The sequence below is a fragment of the Periplaneta americana genome, chromosome 8 (genome assembly GCF_040183065.1).
Source record: "Periplaneta americana isolate PAMFEO1 chromosome 8, P.americana_PAMFEO1_priV1, whole genome shotgun sequence".
NCBI lineage: Eukaryota > Metazoa > Arthropoda > Insecta > Blattodea > Blattidae > Periplaneta > Periplaneta americana.
Genome location: NC_091124.1, coordinates 33,114,108 through 33,134,323, shown reverse-complemented (window position 1 = coordinate 33,134,323; position 20,216 = coordinate 33,114,108). Strand labels below are relative to the sequence as shown.

Genomic DNA, 20,216 nt, shown 5'->3' with positions numbered 1-20,216 from the left:
TATCCTCATCTTTTTCTTTGTTCATTCTCCTTGTTTTTTATTTTTCCTCTTTTATCTCATCTTTTTCTATGTACCTTTCTTCCTTATCTTTTCTTTTTCATCCGTTTCCTCGTCTTTTTCTTTATTAATTTTTTCTTTTTTCTCCTTTTCCTCATCTTTTTTTTATTAATTTTTTCTTTTTCTTCCTTTTCCTCATTTTTTTCTTTGTACATTTTCTTTTTCTTCCTTTTCCTCATTTTCTTTCTTACATTTTCCTTTTTTCTTTTTCTCCTTTTCCTCATCTTTTTGTAGGCCTACCTTTCCTTATTTTTTTCTTCTCCCTTCTTTTTCTAATCTTCTTCTTTGTACCTTTCTTCTTTATCTTTCCTTTTTCCTTCTTTTCCTCATCTTTTTTGTACATTTTGCTTTCTTTCATTTTCCTCCTTTTCCTAATATTTTTTGTACCTTTCTTCGTTATCTTTTCTTTTTCCTCATTTTTCATCTTTTTCTTTTAACCTTTTTTCCTTATCGTATCTTTTCTTTTTCCTCCTTTTCCTCATCTTATCTTTGAACATTTTTTCCTTCTCGTATCTTTTTTTTTTCCTCCTTTTTCGTCTTTTTCTTTGAACCCTTTTTCCTTATCTTTTCTTTTTCCTCCTTTTTCATCTTTTTATTTGAACCTTTTTCCTTATCTTTTCTTTTTTCTCCTTTTTCTCATCATTTTCTTTGAATCGTTTTTCCTTATCATTTCTTTTTTCATCTTTTTCTTTGAACCTTTTTTCCTTAGCTTTTCTTTTTTCCTTCTTTTTCTCATCTTTTTCTTTCAACCTTTTTTCCTTATCTTTTCTTTTTCTTCCTTTTCTCATCTTTTTCTTTAAACCTTTTTTTCTTTTTCCTCCTTTTTTGCATCTTTTTCTTTGAACCTTTCCTCCTTATCTTTTCTTTTCTTTTTCCTTCTTTTTCTCATATTTTTCTTTGTGCCTTTTTTCCTTATCTTTTTCTTCCTTTTTCATATTTTTCTTTAAACCTTTTTCCTTATCTTATCTTTTCTTTTTCCTCCTTTTCTCATGTTTTTCTTTGAACCTTCTTTCCTTATCTTTTCCTTTTCCTCCTTTTTCATCTTTTTTAACCTTTTTTTCCTTATTGCTTTTCTTTGAACCTTTTTTATCTTTTTTCTTTTTCCTCCTTTTTCTCATCTTTTTTGGACTTATTTTTCCTTATTTTTTCTTTATACTTTTTCTTATCTTTTTCTTTGAATCTTTTATCCTTATCTTTTCTTTTCTTTTTCCTCCTATCTCTCATGTTTTTCATCATCATTATCGTTATCATCTCCTTTTTGATATTGTTTCTCTTCGTCATTTCTCTTTCCAATTTCTTTTACTTTTCTTCGTCTTCTTTCTTATCTCGTATTCTTCTCCTTTTCTCAAGTCTTCAAGATGACTCAATGAAAGTGTTAACTTATGCTTTATGTCCCAAACTTTCTCCGACAGCTTTATTCCCGTCAGGTGTGGATGATGCCCATTATACGAGTAGTTTTAAATTCGGTCCTGCTGCTCTCTTTCCATTGAATGTGGGAACTCCTCCGCGGCTCGTGACCCACTCTGGACCGCTGGATGGCGGAAGGAAGGACGTTTGAGCAGCCTGACACCGATCTCGATGCGCAGTCCCAAGGTTTCTCTTCCCTCATTCGTTTTGCAATTAAGCACTAATTGTTTGGACGCGTCAGTTATTTTCTCGCATTTACCTCGTCACATTTTATAAGGACGCCTCCAATAGAGATCGGGGTGTTCTACACGTCTTACCGTTGACAGGTATAGCTTGACTTTTTTTTACTCTTTACGCTGTTTTCAATTTTCATTTCTCCATCTTTTACTTTCTCATTAAAAACTATTTTAATGCTGCAAAAACTTGATTTAAAGATTTTTGCGGAAACACGCTTTCCTCGTATCTCGAAATATTCGATAAAAGGGTGGTAGCGCATTTTGACGGAATCGTGGAAAAGTGAGAAAAGACTGGACTTCGTCTCCTCTCTTTCATTTCCGAGATTCTGTTACGCATTGAACTGGAAAATAGGTACACATGGCCTAAAAATACGATTTTTAGATTTTTACACTAAAAATTCTAAATATTGTTGTGAATCATTTCACAAAGTTACATTTTATTTACTTATTTTATTTTACTTTCTTTATTTTTACTAATGATGACGTCACTTGTGTTTACTGCCACAAAAACAGCTACATAAAAAATCTTCATACTTATTTAGCTACTTCTTGTAAGATAATTAAAAAAAAAAGGCCACCGGCGTGGGTGTCGGTTAAGGCGCTTGCCTACCGATCTGAAGTTGCGTTCGGGCGCGGGTTCGATCTCCGCTTGGGTTGATTACCTGGTTGGGTCTTTTCCGAGGTTTTCCCCAACCGTAATGTGAATGCAAGATAATCTATGGCGAATGCACTGCCTCATCTCGCTATCACCAACCTCATCCACGCTAAATAGCCTAGTAGTTGATACAGCGTCGTTAAATAACCAACTAAAAAAATTCAAAAAAAAAATATTTTCAATTCAAGTCAAAACATAAAAAGTTATTTGAGGTGCACAAGATAAATGGGACACCACCATTTGTTTCGTTGTGTTATTGTTTCGAATGGTAACATTATGGTATATTTTTGAACTAGTCTTAAAGAGCGTAGTTCATTGGACATGGTTAAATTATGTGATGCTATTTGAAAAAGTGATGACGTCACTTGTATCTTGTAGAAGAATGCAATTACATGAACCAAATTTCCATACTCATGTTAGTCTCTTGTCATGGCGCGTCCTCAGGTTGCGGATCGAGGAGACGGTCTACAGATATGGAGGGTAGCTGTGAATATATTGAATAAACAGTCGCGGACACCCGATGAGGGTGGTCCTCCAGGTTGGGGGTTGGGCGATGGGCTAATAACCCATCACCATAAAAAAAACAGCTTGTTACGAAACCTCAAAATAAGGGTGGAAAAATTCAAATATCTGGGAGCAACAGTAACAAATATAAATGATACTCGGGAGGAAATTGAACACAGAATAAATATGGGAAATGCCTGTTATTATTCGGTTGAGAAGCTTTTATCATCCAGTCTGCTGTCAAAAAATCTGAAAGTTAGAATTTATAAAACAGTTATATTACCGGTTCTTCTGTATGGTTGTGAAACTTGGACTCTCACTTTGAGAGAGGAACATAGGTTAAGGATATCTGAGAATAAGGTGTTTAGGAAAATATTTGGGGCTAAGAGGGATGAAGTTACAAGAGAATGAAGAAAGTTACGCAACACAGAACTGCACGCATTGTATTCTTCACCTGACATAATTAGGAACATTAAATTCAGACGTTTGAGATGGGCAGGACATGTAGCACGTATGGGCGAATCCAGAAATGCATATAGAATGTTAGTTGGGAGGCCCGAGGGAAAAAGACCTTTGGGGAGGTCGAGATATAGATGTGAAGATAATATTAAAATGGATTTGAGGGAGGTGGGATGTAATGATAGAGTCTGGATTAATCTTGCTCAGGATAGGGACCGATGACGGGCGTATGTGAGGGCGGCAATGAATTTCCGGGTACCTCAAAAGCCAGTAAGTAAGTAAGTAAAATAACTTCTTGTAAAATAACTTCCAAAAAAAAAATATTTTCAATTCCAGTCCAAACATAAAAGTTATTTGAGGTGGACAAGATATATGGGACACACTGTATAATATTTCACACTAAAAATACCCACTTCGGACAAAACGTGAAACCCATCCACGTTGCCCTTTGCATAGATTTCCGCGATGGTTGAAATCTCTGTTCTCTCTCCGGTACGGTCCCTCGCGGTTGCTTTGCGATAGCAACTGTTTCTGATTCTTGCAACAGTTATGAATGGCACTGCTCCACTTCCTTATTACGGCCATTTCACTTCATTGTACTTGCATTTCTCTTCAGCCGGTCCTTTGACGTTGGATTGCACCGTCTCTTACATAACTAGAAAATTACTCGAGTTGCGAGTATTGTAGTTTTTCATGGGAGTTTCAGTTGAGAAGAATAATATTAACACAGGGAAACTGTCACTCATTTTGACTGGCAGAATATTAACAGCTCCTTCATTTTGAACTGTGAAGTACGAAACATAATATGAAAAGACTCATTCTGTTACAATACTTGCAGAACAGTTCCGACTTTTAAATATTGGGAAAAGCCGTTAATATTCCAGCTTTTGGGTTCGAGATTCGACTTTTTAAACCAGGATGAGGGTAGTGGGTTTCAAAGGGTGGTAAAATTCTTAGTAGACGGTACTACTTCTTCCGGGAGAGAAATGAAGCTGGGAGTCCCGTGTTGTAAATGTATGGCACATGAACCCTGACCCTAATAGAGGGCTCCATGCAAAACTTATAGGCCATTTCTCGTCCGCGTTGTATCTCCACGGTGAATAATATTTGAAGTTGAAAGCATCATTAAATAAAATACTACTACTGCTGCTCTACTGCTTCTTCTTCTTCTTCTTCTTCTTCTTCTTCTTCTTCTTCTTCCCCGAGACATTACATTTCTGTATTTCTGAACGGGTGGAAGAAATGGACAGATGTATAAGACGATTAATGGAAATGAGATGGTGGGAGGAGAATCGGATGACCACCGCAAAATCAGGCTAAATCCGGTCAACTGCTGCAGTTGAATTCGCCTGGATTCCAGATGCGATGACACCGGCAATTTGTGCCTTATATTTTTAACTACAGAGGCTATTCGTAGACAATGAGGTGATAACTATATTATTGGTAATTCTTTATTTAACATTCTTTTTGAACTACGTGCATTATTGATAAACAATGAGATGATAATATTGCAATTGTAATTATTTAATAATGATAATAATAATAATAATAATAATAATGATGATAATAATAATAATAATAATAATAATTTATTTTATTTTATTTTACCAGGCAGAGTTAAAGCCTTGAGTCCTTCTCTTCCGCTTAACCAGGTCTACAATTAATATAAGTATATAAGTAGTAGTCCATGTATTGTGGGTCCCTATCACCACGGCAAGGCGCGTCCTCAGATTGCGGATAGAGGAGACGGCCTCCGGATATGGAGGGTAGCTGCGAATATATTGAATAAGCAGTCGTGGACAGCCGATAAGGGGTGGTCCTCCAGCTTGGGGGTTGGGCGAAGGGCTAACAACCCATCACCGTAAAAAACAGCTTGTTACGAACCCATATAATAAGACTCGGACTGCACGCATTGTGTTCTTCACCTGACATAATTAGGAACATTAAGTCCAAACGTTTGAGATGGGCAGGGCATGTAGCACGTATGGGTGAATCCAGAAGTGCATAAAGAGTGTTAGTTGGGAGACCGGAGGGAAAAAATACCTTTGGGGAAGCCGAGACGTAGATGGGAGGATAATATTAAAATGGATTTGAGGGAGGTGGGATATGATGATAGAGACTGGATTAATCTTGCGCAGGATAGAGAGCGATGGCGGGCTTATGTGAGGGCGGCAATGAACCTACGTGTTCCTTAAAAGCCATTTGTAAGTAAGTACATTAGTAGTAGTAGTAGTAGTAATAATAATAATAATAATAATAATAATAATAATAGTAATAATAATAATAATAATAATAATAATAATAATAATAATAATAATAGGTACTTTGTAAAATAATATTATTGAAACTTATCTGAGTTACCAGTTAATCTGAATACATTTGAAATGTAAAGGTAATTATTTAGAACTATAATTTATAAAGTAAGATACAATTATTAAGATATTTAAATATAATCGCTGTGTAACATATTAAGAGAAGTCAGTTCAGTAAACTAGCCTGAAAGAAAACCTCAAATTATTAAATATTATTATTATATTATTATATTATTATGAATGAGTATTTATATCCTTTTTAAACTACAGAGACGATGAGATAATTGTAATTCTTTATTTAACATCCATTTTAAACAACTACAGAGACTCTTCATAGATGATGAGATCATTTTAATTCTAGGCTATTCAGAGGCTATTCAGGGACGATGAGATAATAATTTATTGGTGATTACAATTCCTCATTTGACGCCCTCTTTAAAGTACAGAGGCTGTTTGTTCATAGACGATGAGAGATAATAGTAATTTTATCTTCGTCCCTACTCCAGGCGCTGTTACAGAGCTAGAGTGCTAGACGATGGTAGGTTATTGACGCATTTGATAAAGAATATGGCATGAAATCTCTGTAGAAAATTTGCCCTATGTTGTTTTCACAAGTCTCGGAGGATGTGACAGGAATTGAGCCGTGATCCGCTTTGATGACAGTACGTCAGCTGAATTATTGTTGGGTCTACTTTCTTAGAAAGCAGTTTAATTCTACCACTAATTTATTGTGTCATATTTGAGGTTGCGATACTTCTCATATTGCTTTTCGCCATTTGTTTAAGAGTTTTCAGCTCGGGAAATTTTCCACACGCATGTAGCTCTACACATAGTTAAACTAATTACAGTTTATAAATACAAAGGCATTCTGGCTGTGTACACAAAGTGGTACGCGTCTTGCTTCCCAGGTTTTAATGTATATTTACAAAGCTGTGTTATTATCTGTTATTGTTTGCTACATATTTCTCTGCTTAAGGACTTGCAATCTAGAGCATAATTAATTTCATGTGGTAATGAAAACGGATCGCGTGTAAAATCCAGGTCTGATACTGGATTGAATATAAACCTTATTTTCCGACCTACAGTAGGTATAGCGTACTTAAAACCCTGAGGGTGAAACCTAATCTTTTTTCCCCTATTACTTTTTTTAGTAGGTTATTTTACGACGCTGAATCAACATCTCAGGTTATTCAGCGTCTGAATGAAGTGAAGGTGATAATGCCGGTGAAATGAGTCCGGGATTCAACAGCATAGTTACCCAGCATTTGCTCATATTGGGTTGAGGGAAACCCCCGAAAAAACCTCAACCAGGTAACTTGCCCCAACTGGGATTCAAACCCGGGCCACCAGGTTTCGCGGTCAGACGTCACAGGTGTAGACCCCTATTACTACATATGCTAGTGGATTATAGTGATTTTCTAGCTCTCATGTTGAATTTTCTTTTACCAACTTCGTTTCGAATTTCGGGTACTGACTAATACTACAACTGACTGTTATTTTCTGTTATGTTGGCAGAAATAATTTCGGTTTGCAGTAAAGAATACTGGTATTAATATTAATATCCATGCATAATTCAGTTCTGTTGCGTTGTGATTCCCATTCCACTCTATATTTTGACTGCCTCCATGCTGGCTTCCAGATCTGGAGGTCCCGGGTTCGATTCCCGGGCTCAGCTTTCGGTGAATTTTTCTTGAAGAAGAAAAATTACCTGGATGTCTTAGAGTCTTGATATTAGTATGAATGTGAGTGTGATTGTGAGTGCGTCGAGTTAATATTGATTAGCCAATCATCAAAATATAAAATACATCAGGACTGTCGCTGGGCTGTAACCTGAACAAACGTTTCAGCGTCAATTGTTGACAAGGAACTCCATCAGTTAGCACAACCGTAAAGCACTAATAGATGCTATAGAGTTACCAAGAACGGGGGAAAAAAAAAAAAAAAGAACTCTATACAGTAGAACCCCGATTATCCGTCATCGTATTAACCGATTGGCGGATTATCCGACTGTCTTTCTCTCTCTTTATTATTATTATTATTATTATTATTATTATTATTTAAACATATGAAGTAGATACTATTCTACGTTATATTAATAGCCTATACGTATTTTTGAGAGGGTTATTACAAGCATTTACATTTACACAGTTCTGCTGTTCGAGTTGCTGTACTATATAACTTCAAGATAAAATGTATTCCACGAGTGTCAAAAGAAAACGTGTTGAGCTAAATATCTAACAAAATCCATATAATTAATTGGTTTGGAGAAAGAGAAACTGTGGGTCATCTCACATCACAATACAAGATTGATTTAATAAAAATCAAAGAGATAAAGTATGGAAATCTACAGCATGAGACATCTGCTATTCCTATCTTTCCGATGACAACCATTAATAGTAATATACGTCACAAGAGCGGTATGTTGACGTTTTCATGGTCGAGGAAAAGATTGAAAAAGCGAAACGTAGTTGAGCTTTTTTAATTTCCGAGAACATGAAAACAAACATACCGCTCGTGTATCATACATTATTTTGTGCGAAGATCGTTTATTACATACCTGAAAGACGAATTTCTAATTAGTTGCAATGAACTCTCCATGTTGGTTTCTGTTTAATGACGGCAACTTCTGAACACCAAAATATCTTTCTTCAACATTGTTGCTATAAAATGTTTTCTGTGTTTACTATACTCCAGCAGGACGTGATATACGTCTGTCTTTTTTTTTCCCCAGTCTATAAATGCGAACTTAAAACAAACGGTAAGGTTATGTAATGATTTATTTTTCATTTTAATATTTTAACAATATTATTTATATAACATATTGCAGTAATAACATCGGCATCTGGAATCTTGTTGATTTTTTCACGGCTTCCTTAATGTTACTTGTATCAGGAATGCAATAAGTTTCGTAGAGTAGTAGACATTACTTAATTTTTACAAATATTTAAAAACAATAATTAACATTGCAATTTAGGTGAAATTGCAGTGGTAAATTTCCAATTTATAATTATTACTATGTTAAACGTCTCTAAAAATAATATGTTAAAAGCCTAAAGCAGTAAAATGAATGTCGCGCTTAAGCGGTAAGAAGAGGGAAATTGTTATGTGTGTTACGTTGGGAATACTGAATGTGGTATTTCACACTTACCGCGTATTGGTTCTGTGCGGAAAACAAGCAAATACGCAAGATCTCGCACAAAAGGAGTTTTCTTACCCCTTAAAAACACGTCGTTAACAACCGAACTTAAATTGATGAACTTCTGATTCACTACCAAACGTATTAAACACAAGACCACGGAGGAAATGGCGAAAGTTCACATAATTCACATAATTTAAGAATAGTACATTAAGCAACGAGCTTATAATGATAGTAATTAAGACGCAAGTATGTTTGTTTATGAAACGAGCGCAAGCGAGTTTCATAATTTTCATACGAGCGTCTTAATTACCATTATAGGCAAGTTTCATACGACTTTTTATGCTCGACCATATTCCTAACTTGAAATTATTCAGAAGTATTTATTTTATTTGTATCTGACTGAAGATCGGAAGTGACCTTGTTCATAGCTCGTGAATTGTGAGATGTGCGCAGACGCGAAAATATTGATTTTTTCCGAGGAACAATAATGTCATTGACCTTGATGTAATGCAGAGAATGTATAACCTGGAAATTGATTTAGAATTGAAAAACGAGATGACAAATTGGATTTATTTGAATACTATTTACAATTAACGCTAATTATTATAGTAACAGAACATAAACTTCTGCGACAGTATTGGATTTCCAGCCTCCGTGACGTTTCCCTCGTCTTTCGATTGCATATCAGAGAATAATCGAAAACCTGAACTTTAATGAATAGGTGTACTTTAATTACATGCATTAAAGGACTGCTACCAGATGTATAATTACTACATTTCGGCATGGTCGAGCATAAAATATTTTATGATACGGATTATCCGATTTTTTCGATTAACCCATCAGTCAACCCCCTTCATTACCACTGATAATAGGGGTTCTACTGTATTCAGGTAAATGGAATTAAATAAGAAATAGCTTATAGACCTACTTCGTATGAAACATGCACGTAAATGTATTTCACATTTTATTCAATTTCTTTCGTGCTTAGAATTTTATTAAAATTTCCAAGAGAGGAAATATCATGGTAGCGACTTCTCCAGGAAAGTGCTTGTAAGTACTTTATGTAGGTTATACCTTTCAAAGTGGCGTTCTGTTTTCGGAATTCGTACTAATCATTTCACGTGATCAAATTACATTTTTAGGTTAGGTGTCATGAATCGTGAAATGTTTAGTCAAAGTAATGAATTTCATGTTGCCAGACAAAATAAATTTTAATATTAGATCTTATTAATCCTATTTACCAACGTAATGTGCGAGAGGTCCAGGAGGAAAATATAATATTTCATAAATTATTGAACCATTTAGAAAAAACATCGCAACATAAAGATGAGATGTGTTAAATAAGGAATTATCAATCAATGATAGCCGTCCAAATCTTGGATTTAAAATATCGGCATCCTAATCAATTCAAATGAACAAAAAAGAAAATGTAAATTAATTAAAAAAAATACATAATGATATTTTAAAAAAGAATATTCTGCGACAAGATGTGGTGGCTATCAAAACGATAAAAGTTTGTTGAAAATAAATAATATACATTGAATATTATAAAGATGAATAGAGATGGTGATTGATGATGTTCAACGAAGATATTAAAATGGGTGATGCAATTGTCTGAAGAGACTTTTCAGGAACCTTTAATTTTCTGAGGATCTCCAATGTAAATTTGGGAATTGTTCCTCACGCACCAAACACAAGTCCAATGACATTCCAATCTTGAATATTATATTTATGACTGAGATCACAGCATGGAAGGTAAATAGCGCGTTTCTCTTCATGTACCTGCTTTGGTTGATCTTCATTAATTTCGAACCTTACTGTGGGGTCAAGAATGAGACCAGTTTTTTTTTATCTCGATCAATTATTATGATGTCAGCACGCCGTGTAGATCCTTCCGTAGAAAGACATTGAACTTCCTTATATACTTCGTATTCACCATGTTCCCTTAATGTGTTAGCAGTTATTGAGCGGACTGTGTTATGTCTGTCAATTCGCAGTAATTCGCCCTGAGGGCAGAAACCTAGCACGTGGGGTAATGTTTCATGCTCATTGCACCTCCTGCAATGGGTATTGCTAAGGCTTCTACCGGGGAGAGATCTAACTGCGATAACATCGGTGCTCATTTTAATGGCCTCGATCCATTGGCCACAAGATAGTCCTTTCTTATTGCTAATCCAGATTATTATTATTATTATTATTATTATTATTATTATTATTATTATTATTATTATTATTATTGGAGAAGAATTCTTAAGGAAGCCGAGGCCCGATACGGGCTGTAGCGCTATGGATGATGATGATGATTATTATTATTATTATTATTATTATTATTATTATTATTATTATTATTAGGTCCGGGGTTCGATCCCAGGTGGTAACAGGATTTTTTCTCGTTGCCAAACTTTCAGAACGGCCCCAAGGTTCACTCAGCCTTCTATAAAATTGAGTACCGGGTCTTTCCCGGGGGTAAAAGGCGGTCAGAGCGTGGTGCCGACCACACCACCCCATTCTAGTGCCGAGGTCATGGAAAGCATGGGGCTCTACCTCCATGCCCCCCAAGTGCCTTCATGGCATGTTACGGGGATACCTTTACCTTTTACCTTTTTTTATTATTATATTATTATTTGGGAAGATAATATTAAAATGGATTTGAGGGAGGTGGGATATGATGCTAGAGACTGGATTAATCTTGCTCAGGATAGGGACCAATGGCGGGCTTATGTGAGGATGGCAATGAACCTCCGGGTTCCTTAAAAGCCAGTAAGTAAGTATTATATTATTATTATTATTATTATTATTATTATTATTATTATTATTATTATTATTATTATTATTATTATTATTATGTTATTTCTGAGGATAGTATTCGTGAGAATAATATGAGTAACTTAGAAAGCATGTTGGAAATATTCAGATTGTCAATTAATATAGATAAACACAATATAATATTTGTTACTCAGTCAAATGACAAATCAATGTAAAATAATGACTTATAGTATATGGTCATTAAGTTTTATATACATGAGCTACAAATTGCAAACGTTTTCGCCCATTCAGGCATCTTCAGGCACAATTATACAATATCTCAATATCAAACTATGTAGCTATTACATGGGTGGTAGATAAACTGTTTAAGATTAATGGTGTACAAAACATTTCCATAATTAAAATGTAATATTACAAGTCATAAATTAAAATAATGTTAAAAACCACGTAGTGTTGTAATTAAACTTCATAATATTCTGTGGAACTCTTGTTCAGTAGAGTCCAATGAGTGATGGATTATGTCTGAAATATAAACAAATACGAAATAGAAATAGGAAATTATCAAACGTAAAAGTGTAATCGGAATTGGATTGGATAATTAAAAGTACTCACGTCGTTTGAACGTGGCAACTGTATAGATCAGTATAAAACAATATGTTAAAAACCACGTAGTGTTGTAGTTAAACTTCATAATATTCTGTGGAACTCTTGTTCAGTAGAGTCCAATGAGTGATGAATTATGTCTGAAATATATAAATAAATACGAAATAGAAATAGAAAATTATCAAACGTAAAAGTGTAATCGGAATTGGATTGGATAAGTAAAAGTACTCACGTCGTTTGAACGTGGCAACTGTATAGATCAGTATAAAACAATATGTTAAAAACCACGTAGTGTTGTAGTTAGACTTCATAATATTCTGTGGAACTCTTGTTCAGTAGAGTCCAATGAGTGATGAATTAGTCTGAAATATATAAATAAATACGAAATAGAAATAGGAAATTATCAAACGTAAAAGTGTAATCGGAATTGGATTGGATAATTAAAAGTACTCACGTCGTTTGAACGTGGCAACTGTATAGATCAGTATAAAACAATATGTTAAAAACCACGTAGTGTTGTAGTTAAACTTCATAATATTCTGTGGAACTCTTGTTCAGTAGAGTCCAATGAGTGATGAATTAGTCTGAAATATATAAATAAATACGAAATAGAAATAGAAAATTATCAAACGTAAAAGTGTAATCGGATTGGATAATTAAAAGTACTCACGTCGTTTGAACGTGGCAACTGTATAGATCAGTATAAAACAATATGTTAAAAACCACGTAGTGTTGTAGTTAAACTTCATAATATTCTGTGGAACTCTTGTTCAGTAGAGTCCAATGAGTGATGAATTATGTCTGAAATATATAAATAAATACGAAATAGAAATAGGAAATTATCAAACGTAAAAGTGTAATTGGATTGGATAAGTAAAAGTACTCACGTCGTTTGAACGTGGCAACTGTATAGATCAGTATAAAACAATATGTTAAAAACCACGTAGTGTTGTAGTTAAACTTCATAATATTCTGTGGAACTTTTGTTCAGTAGAGTCCAATGAGTGATGAATTATGTCTGAAATATAAATAAATACGAAATAGAAATAGGAAATTATCAAATGTGAAAGTGTAATCGGATTGGATAATTAAAAGTACTCACGTCGTTTGAACGTGGCAACTGTATAGATCACTATAAAACATCCTTTGTTTGAAGCCGTTATCTGTAATAAAATAATAAATAAATCAAAATTTTGAAGAATTTGAAAAACTAATTGGAAGACACAAATTATGGACGTACTTACGTAGACGTGAGACGACCTGCTGCTGTTGTATATATATAAAACTTAATGACCATATAATATAAGTAATTATTTTACATTGATTTGTCATTTGACTGAGTAACAAATATTATATTGTGTTTATCTATAATATGAGTAGTTTAATAATTTGGTCAGGTTGTGTGATGTTGACAATAGTAGTAGCAGTAGAAGCTCTGATATAATTTAATGTTGAAGGTGTTTGTATGAACAATGTAATAGGCATGTGCGAGCATGTAAAAGTGATGAGCGACGTGTGTACTACCACATACACTGTAATGACCCCCTGTTGCACGGTTCTTGCAAACTGCTCGCTTGTAATACAGGATGCAGGCTTTCCCTGCTCAGTTTTACGACTTTTTTTCCATTATAAATGGCTCGTTTTGTGACTGGCACAGTTGTTTTATGGCTGAGTGTTGAAGTAACGTCTTTCTCTTACTATTGATGGTCCCCTAGCTGTAGTAGGCCATGCTCACTGTATAAGGTCCATAATCGGACAGTTTGTAAAAAGTAAATAAACTCAAGCGGAAATTTTTACCACGGCTCCCTTAATTATCATCTTTAAGATAAGCAGGCTTCGAGACTTCGGACCCGATAGAGCAGTTCAGTGGGAAATCCGCATAACGGCGTACTGAGTATAGTGGTAAAGAGTACAGTGGGTGGGGTACTGTAGAATGAATGCCAACAAATATGAAAAGGAAAACGCTCTGGATTTGAAGGTTTTGATGAATAATTTGCTTTTCATACAAACCTATTTTCAAACTGTGTCTGAAACTATTACACGGTTAAAAAAGTCAGAGCAAGAGATGCCGGAAGCCCTCAAATTAGTTGAGGAAATGAAACATAGAATTAATGAGACACCAAGTATTCCGGTTACTGAACGTGTAAAACAGAAGTGGAAATCAATTTTATGTAAAAATAACGGATATGGAACATTGTGTAATATAAATAGCAAATTAGTGGACATAGAGTCACCCGAGAATAAAGGACTGTCTCTTAGAGATTGCAATGATGTTAGGGTTTTTCGTTTTGCTCCTGTCACGTCATACGACGTAGAGCGCAGCTTTTCACAGTACAAACTGTGTTTGGCAGACAACTGAAAAAGATTTACGTTTGAGACACTGAAAATGTATTTTGCAGTACATTGCAATATTGTACTTTAACTGCACTTCCTAAAGACGACCAATAGGATAAATGAAGAAATTAAAATTGCTACATGCTTATTTCCACCATTAACAACACTGTGTATAATTTATTAAACACAAATTCTTATAAAAGACAGGAGAATAAATGCTTTTCACATTATTTTGACATTGTCATAGTGTAATGTATATTTACTTTCAGAATGTCCATATGTGTGCGTTTCCCCATACTACCGTACTCTATTCTAAATAGCAACGTTGTTACCTCAACACATCTCTACCTTTCACTACCTGCAGCGAGTCAACAACCTATAGTACAAGCACAGTAAACTTATTGTATCGGGTCCAAAGTCTCGAAGCCTGAAGATAAGATAAGATAATAACTGCCTCCCATTGGAGATAGCCCAGAAGGACTCAGTATACTCTCCTACATGAATTTTACAATATTAAATGTTTACATAAATTTTGTAGAAAGAAAATTAAAATAAACACATATATAAATTACAAAGTGAATAAAAAAAATTAAACAGAGTGAATATGATGACTCAGAATTTGGCAAGAGCGTTTCAAAACTGAAGTTATGATGTCAGCAGTAAGTATCTGTGCTAGTTCAAAAGTCTTCCTGAAGCTTTCAAAGAACTTGGGAATCATACCACGAGCTGCAATAAGAAGACCAATCACCTCAATGTCTTCAAGCTGGTATTTTGCTTTGAAGTAATCAACTGTTGGCAGATAAATGTTGATCTTTTCTTTATTGACATCCTCCGGCTGGCTACTCCCCGTTTCAATCCTTATGGTAGGATCAATTATATATCCTTTCTTGGTAGTCTGGGAATACGCTATGATGTCAATACGTCTAGAGGAGCCATTAGTAGCAAGGCAAAAAACTTCCTCTTCTACTATCCAAGACTTTTTTCTTAAAGCAGTTGCAATTAAGGATCGAACATGATGGTGTCTGGCATTTCGGAGGAGTAAACCTCTGTTACACTGACCTTGGACGTTATTATAGATGTTGGGTCTTACTACAACTTTTTTTTCTTCCTCATAATGAAAGTTAGCGACTCAATCAACCGTAGCTCGTGTACGTAGTTGATGGGTTTTCTCTGTTTAGAGTCAGAGTTGGGTTCCAGACAGTCACTATGAAATTTGTTGAGGAAGTGTTAGAAATATGAACTAGAGGTACAAATATGAAATAGTGTGATATACGACCTGAGACGTGTTATATTCCAGCGGAAGCCTTTCAAATTACTACTCATTGATACTCTCTTTCATGGGAATGTGTTAGTTTGCAGTTAGAAGCTGAACTGTTGAAACGTTTATCATTATTGCGTTTTCGAAGAAAGTGAAAATTTTGGCGGTAAGTTCTTTTCTTGAATATACATTGTCATTCCTCAATATTGGAAATATTAATCATATATATTCTTAAAGAGAATATATCAATATATGTTTAATTGAAGTTTTTTTTTTTAAAGAACCATAGTACAAAAAATGCAAATTTGAGATATTAAGCATGTGGTGAGCGTATCTACTGAGTTAGTTGTTAGTGGGGAAAAACACTATAGTCCTATGTTATAGGAATGAAAATTTTCAGTGGTTTTCATAAAACAATCATAGTCCTAAACTTTTTATGAGAAAACAGCCATTGTTCAAGACGATGGTAGCATTTACAAATATCCCATTCATATCCTCTTCAAACATTTATCCATCTAATTTTAAACTGTAGGAGATTGGCAGTACTGCTTCTTATGTACGCGGCAAAAGCCACCTCAGAAAAAAATACTTCAGCACGTGAATTGTATTAGTTATGGAATCATCTTTAGATGCAGAAGTAACCCCATGGAAGAAACGTAAGCAAGGAAAGGCGAAGAAACAGGATATAATAAAGAAAAAAGAAGGTTAAAGGAGAGACACACTTCAACCACAACAGAGTAATTTTTCTTAAAACAACCATTGTCCACAGTTACCTGCATTTACTATGAGGAAATTTAAGTTATAAATGTACTTCAGTTTTCTCAAGTTTCTACACCACCTTAAGAAATGACATGATGAATTTCATACTCGAAGTGTCAACAACACCCATGTCAGATAGTTTTTTGTTTCTCCTGAAAATTTATATTTTTGGACTATGGTGGTGGTTTTTGTTTTTTAATCCCTTCAATTGAATTCATTACGGGATTGAACATTAAATAACCAGAACGAAATGTAACAACATCAAATAAGAAAATTGGGCGTAGGAGTGAAAAGCTACACCGCGCGATCTGTCACTTTTGCGTGGACAACTTACTTTTGCATGCTATAATCCACGTCAACGAATTCCCAGCTTTACCTCATCCTGAAAGAGGCAGTGGCGGCTGATTGACTGAGGCAAGTGAGGCCGGGCCTCAGTCACTTGGCTTAACTGAAATCAAATTTTGCGTTTCTATTATAATGTATTAGTTATTTGAATGACTCATATATCGCTGTAGAAGCATTTGAAAACTTTGTGATGTATATAGACCTGTTTTGCTCGTGCCGGGTCTGGCTTGTGGTGTATATAGACCTGTTTTGCAGTAACATTTGTTCCTGAGGCCAGAATCGCTCGTGCCGGGTCTGGCTTGTGATGTATATAGACCTGTTTTGCAGTAAAATTTGTTCCTGAGGCCAGAATCGCTCGTGCCGGGTCTGGCTTATGCATTTCATGTCCTTTTGCGGGCTTTGAGTTTGCGCTTAAAACGTTGTAGCTGAGGCACAATTCGTCTGGCCTGGTCAGGTTTCACTTCTCCCATCCATGGGCCGGCCTCAAGGGTAGAGTGGGGTAGGAATAGCAGTGGTGACTTGTCTTCCTACATAGGCCATAAATAACAAAATTCCAGCTCTTTGGCAGGCAGAGACCCACTCTATTCTCTTCCCTTATGTCTTAGTTTATGACATAAGCGAGGGTGTTGTACTATTGTACTTCGTAGTACAGTAGTGAATCTGGGCCAATGTTATATATTTCGGGAAAATATAAACAGAAACAAATGAGAGAAATAATGCTGGTGCAGTTAATTCATTGTTAGAGTATCCTTTTTCGAGAAGAAATAATACTGAAATAAAGAAAGTTTTAAATAAAGAGAGAGACTACCGAGATACCTACGACATCGCTGACAATTTTTCAGACAAATAATCTTAAAACGCGAGTTTCTATTGCATCCTGATATGGGCCACATAAATGGTTAAGTGGTAATGTGATACAAAATAAACTTGTTTGTTGCTGTCAAAGGAAAAAAAATAAAAGAAAAGAAAGAAAGGGGAATTTCAACACACATGGGTTGCTTCATCACACTGGAACAATCACTGAAACTCAGAGCATAACAGCTTATTTGGTGAGTGAAATTATTATTTTTCATTAATACTGTAGGAATAATAATAGACTAATAATAATAATAATAATAATAATAATAATAATAATAATAATACAGTAATAATGATATTAATAATATAATAACAATAATAATTAATATCATAAACAAACATTTCCTATCGGAGGCACTTAAACTAGTTGCATCTGGCCTCACCGAGGATTTCGATCACCGGTCGCTACTGGAAGGAGGCCATGCTGAGACTTTTTTCTCTCTGTTTCAAACGCACCACAGCCCAAACTAAAGGTTTACTGCGCTTGTCGATGTAATTGTTGATAGTAATTGGAGAGGTGAGTCTAGATTTCGCCATGGGATTGCCTATCGTTTTCCTTATAGGGGGAAAATCTCGGAAGAATCCAACCGTGTAATCAACTAAAGTGGACTGTAACCCACGACCGACCGCGGCCTCTGATCTTGAGATCATTTCGCTGCTGTTGCTGAGACTTTCTACTGATCATAAAACGCCATCACCCCGGGCTGGTTTCGAACACGCGAGCCTCCATTGTAATAAGTGTGGTTACGGCTAGACTATTAAGGAAAATATGAGGTTAATGATCCTGAGAGATAGCCGTCGGAACCCAGAGTACCCATAATTCACAGACTGTTTTGTTTCCAATTTGATGTGTAGTGAAAGTCTCATGCATATTTCTTTACGCGTGAAATGGACTCTGCAAGATATACAGTATTAGTAAAATCTGCGGACGGTAATTACACCGTACAGTGGAGTACGACGGAATGAGAAGGTGCCATCCGCAACATCTCTTCCTATTGTGGCGGACTCGGTTCGCATGGTGCGTGAAGGAAAAAGTTCGCTTTGGTTCAGCGTGACGATCCACCGCTTGTGTAAGCCGTTTATTTATTTATTGTTCCCAACTGCGGAAGTTATACGATTTGATGAGGTAATAGTTTATTATCATAAGTAATGTCGCAAGAGGTTTTCATTTTGTCGATAAATTCAGAAGCGCAATGCGCGAATAAATTTATATTAAATGAATTAAAATCTCGCCTGATATTTAATAAGATTATTTTGCGAAAAGATGTAGCTACATGACTAATTAATAAACAGAAGATAACATTATTGTTGTTGTTATTATTATTATTATTATTATTATTATTATTATTATTATATTATTATTACTTACTTACTGGCTTTTAAGGAACCCGGAGGTTCATTGCCGCCCTCACATAAGCCCGCCATTGGTCCCTATCCTGAGCAAGATTAATCCATTCTCTATCATCATATCCCACCTCCCTCAGATCCATTTTAATATTAACTTCCCATCTACGTCTCGGCCTCCCTAAAGGTCTTTTTCCCTCCGGCCTCCCAACTAACACTCTATATGCATTTCTGAATTCGCCCATACGTGCTACATGCCCTGCCCATCTCAAACGTCTGGATTTAATGTTCCTAATTATGTCAGGGCTGTGTTCAAATCTCGGTCGATGCACAGTGGATTATTATTATTTTATTATTATTATTATTATTATTATTATTATTATTATTATTATTATTATTATTATTATTATTATTATTATTTATTACCAAGTGGTCCGAGGTTCGATTCCCAAAGTGGGCAATGGAAGAAACTTACTTTCCGTCCACAACATTGAATATTAGTCCGTTGTCTTGTGATTGTCCTGTTATGTTCCTGCGGTGGTTCTGTGCCATGCTAATACCGTGATCAGGGAGGCCCGCACTTATGAGATGTGTAGTATGAGATTCTGTGATTATTTCTCCTTCATCCACAGTGGCGTGTAAGAGACAAAATGGGGAGGTTAAACCGACAAAGAAAGAAATAATTATTGTTACTATTATTACTTACAAATGGCTTTTAAGGAACCCGGAGGTTCATTGCCGCCCTCACATAAGCCCGCCATCGGTTCCTATCCTGTGCAAGATTAATCCAGTCTCATAATATCCCACCTCCCTCAAATCCATTTTAATATTATCCTCCCATCTACGTCTCGGCATCCCCAAAGGTCTTTTCCCCTCCGGTCTTCCAACTAACATTCTATATGCATTTCTGGGTTCACCCGTACGTGCTACATGTCCTGCCCATCTCAAACGTCTGAATTTAATGTTCCTAATTATGTCAGGTGAAGAATACAATGCGTGTAGTTCTGCGTTGTGTAACTTTCTCCATTCTCCTGTAACTTCATCCTTCTAAGCCCCAAATATTTTCCCAATAACTTTATTCTCAAACACCCTTAATCTCTGTTCCTCTCTCAGAGCGAGAGTCCAAGTTTCACAACCATACATAACAACCGGTAATATAACTGTTTTATAAATTCTTTCA

General features: G+C 35.4%; 1 protein-coding gene and 1 long non-coding RNA gene across 3 annotated transcripts in view; one reads left to right on the top strand and one right to left on the bottom strand.

Annotated features, from left to right (window-relative positions):
• Positions 1-20,216, top strand: part of Setd3 (SET domain containing 3) — a 130,637-nt gene that overhangs the window by 87,243 nt on the left and 23,178 nt on the right. The window lies entirely within an intron of this gene.
• On the bottom strand, positions 11,660-13,807 carry LOC138704638 (uncharacterized). 2 transcript variants are annotated; one of them, XR_011333380.1, is made up of 8 exons: positions 13,383-13,806; positions 13,241-13,301; positions 13,026-13,156; positions 12,809-12,939; positions 12,593-12,722; positions 12,371-12,500; positions 12,148-12,278; positions 11,660-12,057 (listed from the first exon to the last, which is right to left on the bottom strand). It is a non-coding gene; the product is annotated as an uncharacterized lncRNA (long non-coding RNA). The 2 variants fall into 2 exon arrangements; XR_011333381.1 differs by lacking the exon at positions 12,371-12,500 and having other exon boundaries at positions 13,383-13,807.